At 41.5% G+C, this 7,569-nt stretch overlaps 1 protein-coding gene across 2 annotated transcripts in view; it reads right to left on the bottom strand.

Moving 5' to 3' along the window:
• Positions 1–573: 573 nt before the first annotated feature.
• Positions 574–7,569, bottom strand: part of LOC122810428 (zinc finger protein 638-like) — a 996,881-nt gene continuing 989,885 nt past the window's right edge. For both annotated transcript variants that reach the window (XM_044082041.1, XM_044082042.1), the window contains one exon: positions 574–872. The gene's annotated coding sequence lies outside the window, so the exon portion shown is untranslated. The remainder of the gene's footprint in view (positions 873–7,569) is intronic.

The raw sequence follows: 7,569 nt of genomic DNA, 5'->3' as shown, positions 1-7,569 counted from the left end.
AATGAAGATGTAAAAAAAGAAAGAAAAGAAAAAGATTACAAGACCAACTAGCAAAGCAAAAAAAAAAAGAGCTGTCCCCCCAAGGGGTACTTCCGTTTTCCAATCCCTAAAGTGGGTTCTTGATAAAAGGGGTTCTGAGGCATCTGCAATGAATTGCAACAAGAAAGTTCTGAGATGTTATAGATGGATGCCCACTTCTTACTGTAACACACAGGCATAGTATGCCGAGAGGAAGGTTCCTGTCTCCTAGTAATTGGGCTATACATACAGGAGAAACGCAGTGGCAAAGTCCCAGTATTAAGGACTACTGCAACTGTGATCTAAATAAAGAACATCTGGACAAGGTCTTCAAGTGCTTCCTTGTTGACAACCGAGGGGTTGCATGTACTATATGGAAGGAGTGCCTTACGACTTTTGCTGGGACAGCACCACACGAAGGATTTATATTTTCACATAAATTAGGACTTGGCTAGCACATAATGTCTACAGATAACTTGGCTAGCACATAATGTCTACAGATGCTTTTAACTACAATCAAATTAAATACAAAAATGAATACAAAACCACTTCACAGTATATTAAGAACATTTATTTGAATACAGCTATTCAATCTAAATAAACATTTTACAATGAACACCATTGTAAATTTAAACTGTTTTCAAATATACAGTGAGCAAGTACATCATAAATTTGTACAACATGAACTTTTTAGCTCCTAAATTAAAAAATAAGCAGTAAAAAAAATTGTCAATGTTTCAAATGGACCCCAATGCTTCAGCTTTCAGTCCTCCATGAGACATCACTATCCTTTGCAAGCTGGAGATGATGCACAGGTTCCTACGCATTTTCAATATTTCTTTTGCATTCCATTTCTGTTATAAAAAAAAAAAAAAAAATTTAAATGAGTTAAGACCAGATTTCCAGCAGCTTGGAAGTTAACATGGTATTCTTCTGTTAACACCTTGCCAAATGGTTACATTTGCTACCTAGATTTCCACAATAAAATCTGCAAATGGCACCTCTGTATCTAAGCTATCTACCCTACCCATCAACACAAAGTAGTACTTAAAAAGGGAGGCCAAATCTTCCTTTGTCCGGCTAATTATGGCAACCAAAAGACCTAGACAATGGAGAAATGAAAAACTGAAATGGAACAGCACATCACTCACATGAGGAAATATGAACAATTTTCACCTTTTGCTCTCCCTTGGGGACCTCCATAATAGCATTCAACATCCCCTAGAAGCTTTCACCCTGCTACCTAACTACAAGTATGACAATTTAGAGACTCAAGGGCCACAGCTGAACTGTAAGCTTTCCTCTAAAACTAGTTCAAGACTTTACTTACTCTTCTGGTCTCTTGATAAGATTTTGGGAAGAAATCAATTATGCCTTCCTAAAAGCATCAATAGACATCACTTCTGGAATTGGTACTGAATTTTCGTGCAAGTATTTAGAAGGACCCTGGACCCTGTAAAACTGGTCTAGCTTCCTAGACATGAGAAACTGAGACTCTGATCAAATGATGTTGGGTTGAAAAGCATCTACACATACCTAAAAAACTACAGTAACAGCAGGGGTCCAAAGCCCAAAAGGTCTCATTCCTTCAGCACAGATCTCCCTGGTTTCCCACTCCAAGTTGTCCATAACTAAAAATAAAGTCCCTGCAAATGAGAACCAGAAAATGGGGATGTCCCATTGTTCAGGTCACAGCCTACCCAGAGAACACCAGAGATATTAAATCAATTATTCCTCTCCTTCAGCATCAGGTTGCCAATTCTCTCGCAGAACAAAAGCTGGCTCTTTCTTCTGAAGAAGGTCAACCTCAAGTGGACAGCTGGGCTAGCCTGGCTGCAGATTCTGGAAAAGTAGAAGTCCTGGGCCAATTCATACAAATTCTGACAGGGAAACTGGAAAATGTGGTTTGTGGGCTTCTCTGAACATGTCCAGCAGACAATTTATTTATTTATTTAAATTTGTTGACCAGGAGTGTCCGACTGGACGTAGGTCCATTTTCAGCGGAGGCCCGGGGAGAAAAGCTCCACAGTTAAAATAAACAGACAGTATATACATTGGATTACATAGTGAATAACAATTTACATAGCAATTACTTACAATGATAAGGCCTTTACAATGGCAGTCCCTTGAACCCCTGATGTCTAGATCCCCAACAGAGTGGAAAGTACCACTGCAGAAGATGGGACTGATTTTAACCCTATGATTCTGTGTATTCTCGAACTAGGGACAGTGGAAATTTCCAAATTCCCATGAAATAACCATAAAATGCACATCAAGCCACACAAGTGAGGAATGGCATCTGAAACAATCACTGGTTTCTTAACTTTGGCTCAGGAGGATATATTTGCAGTCAACGATGTGGCAGCATCTGAGGAAACATTCCCAAAGATAGGCAGTACCTTCATAGAACAGACATAGTTGAACCTCGGAAGGTCAACCAGGATGGATGAGTTGTTTCTGGCCTCACATTTTTGCTTTTTAAGGGGGGGGGGCAGCTTCTCCACATGTTTACTGTGTTCATATGTGCCACCTGAACATATGACTGGGTTGTCCAACACTGCAGCTTGGCACAAAATTGCCTCCAGGTTCTTTTTGAAAAAATACAACTGGATAAACTGTCTTTGCCTTATTTATGTACATTTGTGCATCACAAAATCCATAGGAAGACGTTATAGGAAAATACAGGAAGAACTCGCACAGGGACTCAAAAGTCCCTATCTGGGAGTCGATGCCTTAGTGTACAAATTCTGTTGGGTGGACATGCCACCTTAAGCCTGACACATGCTCACCAAAGTACAAAAGCAAAAAAAAACTAAGTCTCACAATCACAAGGGCAACAGAGAGGAAAAGTTCTACAACAGGGAACTTAACTGCCTAGTTCTGGTGAGGCACTTGCGTACTCTAAGCAGGAAACAGCTGAAAATGGCAATGGATGGCATCTTCTTTATATTGAACGTAGCAAGATACCAAATTGAAATGTTATAAGCTTGAAGATGTGACTTGCATATGACAACTTTCAAAAGTTACTAGTGTGAGACAGTGAAGAACACTGACTTGTTCTTAAAGGGACAATCCCCAGGAATGCTTTTGTTGTGATCCAGCCTGTCTTTACACTTCAAGTTTGCCTTTCTGAGCATGCCTACCTTTGGCTGAGGGGGGTGGGGGGAACAGTGCCTGCAGAAGTTTCAAAGGTGCTAGCCAAACTCCATCTCAAACTGCAGTTGTACTGACAACAGCTCTCCCTATGAGCCATTCATTAGTTTAATCTGTGCATTTTACCCATTGGTAAAAGTAGTCTTTTTCAGGAATTTTATGACCTGACTGCTGCTGTTACTCTAAGTATATTAGTAATGCAAGGCTTTTAAAACATTAGTAAACAAGAGTTTTTTTTTTCTTTCATTTATTTTATTCTGTGGTGAAGGTGAATCTTAGCCAACTACAGCAATTTTATGACATGGCTTCTACCTACAGAAAGCATCTGAGTGAGACAAACAGTAGTGAAAATTACATTTCCCTTTCTTTCATGTTTTGCTGAATTCTGATTTTTGCATACTAGCCTGTACTGACTTCCTGACCTGCGAGTATTTCCATAGAAAGCAAGTGTGTGACAGAAGGTTGGAGCATTAGTAGACACACGCTCTTCTGTTCCTTTTTCATCTTCTAGTTTGGTATGTAATGATACCACTAGACAAATGCGCTATTTTTTAGGAGCGGCTGCTTGTACATCAGAAGAAGCATGAGTAACTCAGATTAAAAATCAGTATGTACTAATCTTTTCCTTTCACTTCACATTTTTTTGCAGAGTTCCAGCTACTAGCAAAGTGCACTCCCTAGTGTACATGTACATCTTAGCGAGTTACTACACTGCATTATGTTTAACACTTTTAACGTTATATCTGTATGAATCTGTTTTTAGTTCCACTGTTGTATATATACAAAAAAATAAAATTAGTACAAAATCTTACCATAATCATAGATGTCCTTCACTTCTATGTTGCAGTATTGTTTACATGTGGGAAGTCCTCCACCAAAGCAATCAGACATCCGGCCAGCATACAAATTTTACCTACTGAAAGGTATGTGGGATGTCACACGTATGTGCTGACGTCAGACATAAAAGGATGTCTGGACATACAATCCTCAAAACTATAATGCCCCAGAAGGAACACGAAACCTACGGAGCAATAATATGTCATCCAAGGAAAGAACCAAGTTATGGGAGAATGGGGGAGGGACAGAATACAGCAACATAGATGAGAAAGACATCTATGGTTATGATAAGATATAAACAACTATTTTATGTCCTTCTATTCATTGTTGCAGTATTCTTTACATGTGGGAGAGTACCAAAGCTTGGTAAGAATCCTGGGAACAGGAAGGAGCAGAGGAGCTTTCAACAAAGCCATGGAGAATGGCTCTAACAAACCCTGCTCTAGATAAAGAAATACTATCCAACTTGTAATGTTTGGTGAAAGTATGCACAGACCACCATGTAGCAACCTCTAAAATAGAACTGGTATCCAGGGCTTTAAAGAACACACCTAAGGAAGCCACAGACCTAGTGGAGTGCACTCTAACAGGAGCAGGAAGAGTCTTACCATGGAAATCATAACAAAAAAAAAAAGCCTTAGGAATCCAAGAAGAAACTTTGAGAGATAGCAAACCCAGAGCCCTGAGATGAAAACAGTCGATCAGACTTTCTGATAGCCTTAGACATGTCCAAATAAAATCTGAGCTGTCCATGTACATCCAAGGTGTGTAAGATCCTTTCACTGGAGGATTGAGGAGATGGGTAGAAAGTGGGCAATTGAATAGATTAAGAGACAACTCCTTCACCACCTTGGGCACAAAAAAGGACTGGTATACAGAGAGACCCTATCCTCGTGGAAAACCAGGAAATGTGGAGATGCCATCAAAGCTTAAATCTCAGAAAAGTACAGTTTTGTACCTACCATAAATGTAGATGTTCAAGTGTTCACACTGCTGCAGTCATTACACTTGGGTTATCCAGCAGTCAGGCGGTCCCGCAGTCGGCCAGAGTTCCAAAGTCTTGGTCCGGCGTCGGTTGCTGTCGCTTCTTCCCTGACGTCAGTGCGCCAGGGGTATACAAGATGCATCCGATGCCATTTTCTTCAGTTTTTCTTGCCCCAGATGCCAGGTGCCTCCAAGTAGGTAGGCAATACATATTGCTAATAAAAAATATACATATAAAATAAAAACAATACCTTCAGTTAACAAGCAAATACACCACAAAGGTTGTATAGGATAGAAAGGTACAGATATAAGTCCAGCTAGTTCAGAGGGGATGGAGGGAAGGTAAAGTACAGTTTTGTACCTACCATAAATGTAGATGTCCGAGAGGAATGCATCTGCAGTCTTTACAAATGGGTTGTCCTGTCGTCAGGCAGCCCTTCGGTCGGCCGGATTCCAAAGTCTGGGTCTGGCTTCGGCTGGTGTCGCACTTCACCCGACGTCATTGCGGCAGTTATTCGGGTATAAAGGCATCAGCCGACGCCATTTTCCTCAGTGTTTCTTGCCCCAGATGCCAGGTGCCCTCTTGGATGGCTAAATTTGGATAAATGCCAAAGTTTCCAAATAGTAGAGAGCAAACACACAAAATAAGCATGTATGTACATATATACAAACAAATACACCATAATAGATCCCCCCCCAAGCTATCTGAAGATTGGCAAATACCCTAGGAGTACCTCAGAGGGAAGGAGGGTGGGTAATCCTGACTGCAGATGCATTCCTCTCGGACATCTACATTTATGGTAGGTACAAAACTGTACTATGTCCTTCAAGGATGCATCTGCAGTCTTTACAAATGGGTAGAATACCAAAGCTAAACTAGGGGAGGAGGAAATGAGAAGAGATTATGGTGTAGTTAGGATCCCTTGCAAAACAGCAGTGGCAAAACCAGCACGGGATCTAGAGTATAGAGGTAAGTTATAATGCTTGGCAAATGTATGCACGGAGGTCCAAGTAGCAGCCTCTATAATGTCCTTGGTAGCCACTCCTCGTAAGAAAGCTGTGGTAGTGGCTGTAGCCCTTGTGGAGTGAGGCCTGATGTTCTCTGGAGTTTTCTTTCCATGGTAGGAGTAACAAAATCTAATGCAATTTCCTATCCATTTGGAGATTGTCTGTTTAGAAATTGGTTTTCCTTCCTTTCCTGCTGCATATGCTACCAGAAGCTGGTCAGTTTTTCTATTGTTTTTGTCCTGTCCAGGTAGTAGCGTAATTGTCTGTGTACATCCAAGGTATGTAAGAGCCTTTCTCCCTGTTCTGTGGGTTGGGGAAGAATGTAGGAAGGTGGATAGCCTGATTTAAAGAGACTCTGGATACCACCTTAGGCATAAATGTAGGATTTGTTCTCAAGGACACTCTATCTTGATGGAAGATCAGGAAGGGTTGCACTGCCATTAATGCCTGTAGTTCAGAGACCCTTCTTGCTGAAGTTATTGCCAGCAGGAAAGCAGTCTTCCAGGATAAGTATTGTAATTCTGCTGTTGCTGCTGGTTCGAAAGGAGGAAGAGTCAGTTTTTCTAGCACAAAGTTCAAGTCCCATGCTGGCAATGGAGGTTTCCTGGGAGGTTTTACATTTTTAATTCCTCTCAGAAACTGTCTGAGCAGAGGATGCGAGAAGACAGGAGGATCCAAGCTGTATTCTGCTGAAATAGCTGATGCATGTATCTTGATGGAAGAATAGGACAGGCCTGTATGGAAGAGCTCCGCCAAGTACTCCAGGATGTTGGCTATGTTCACCAGTGTCACATCTTGCCCCTTTGCAGTACTCCAAATGAGATATCTTTTCCATTTTGCTGCATAATTCTTTCTTGTTGAAGGTCTACGAGCCTCCAGGATTATGTCTTTAACCCTTTGGGATAAATTTGGGTTAATTGCTGTTCTGTAATGTTCCAGGCAGTTAGCTGCAGGGTTTTTAGGTTTGGATGCAGGATGTTGTAGTTGTTCTGTGTTAGCAGTAACGGGATCAGGGGCAGTGTCCATATTTGTTCCCGGGACATGCTCCTGAGCAGTGGATACCAATGTTGTCTTGGCCAGTCTGGGGCTATCAGAATGATCCTCGGACGTTCCTCTTTGATCTTCAGAAGCACCTTGTGCATCAAAGGAAGTGGTGGGAATGCGTATGCTGTCAGGCTTTTCCAACTGAAAGATAGGGAGTCCACCTTCCAAGCAAGTGGGTGGTAAGTCCTTGTGCAGAATTTCTTCAACTGGTGATTGAATGGGGATGCAAACAAGTCTATTTGTGGTAATCCCCATTTTCTTGTGATGGTTTTGAAGATGTCCGGATGCAGCATCCATTCGTGGGCATCTGTTGGTAGTTCTGCTCAATATGTCTGCTAGAATGTTTTCCTTCCCTGGTACATAAATTGCCTGTAACTGAATGTTGTAGCTCAGAGCCACATCCCATAGGTCCAGTGCCAGCCGGCATAGAGGGTATGAGTGTGTGCCTCCCTGTTTGTTGATGTACCAAATAACTGTGGTGTTGTCTGTCCTTATCATCAACTGGCCTTCTTGGAGAAAAGGTCT

Source organism: Protopterus annectens, chromosome 8.part1, assembly GCF_019279795.1.
Source record: "Protopterus annectens isolate FY-2018-M chromosome 8.part1, PAN1.0, whole genome shotgun sequence".
Classification (NCBI taxonomy): Eukaryota; Metazoa; Chordata; order Ceratodontiformes; family Protopteridae; genus Protopterus; species Protopterus annectens.
The sequence above is the reverse complement of the archived record's forward strand: the minus strand, read 5'-3'. Positions and strand labels throughout refer to the sequence as shown.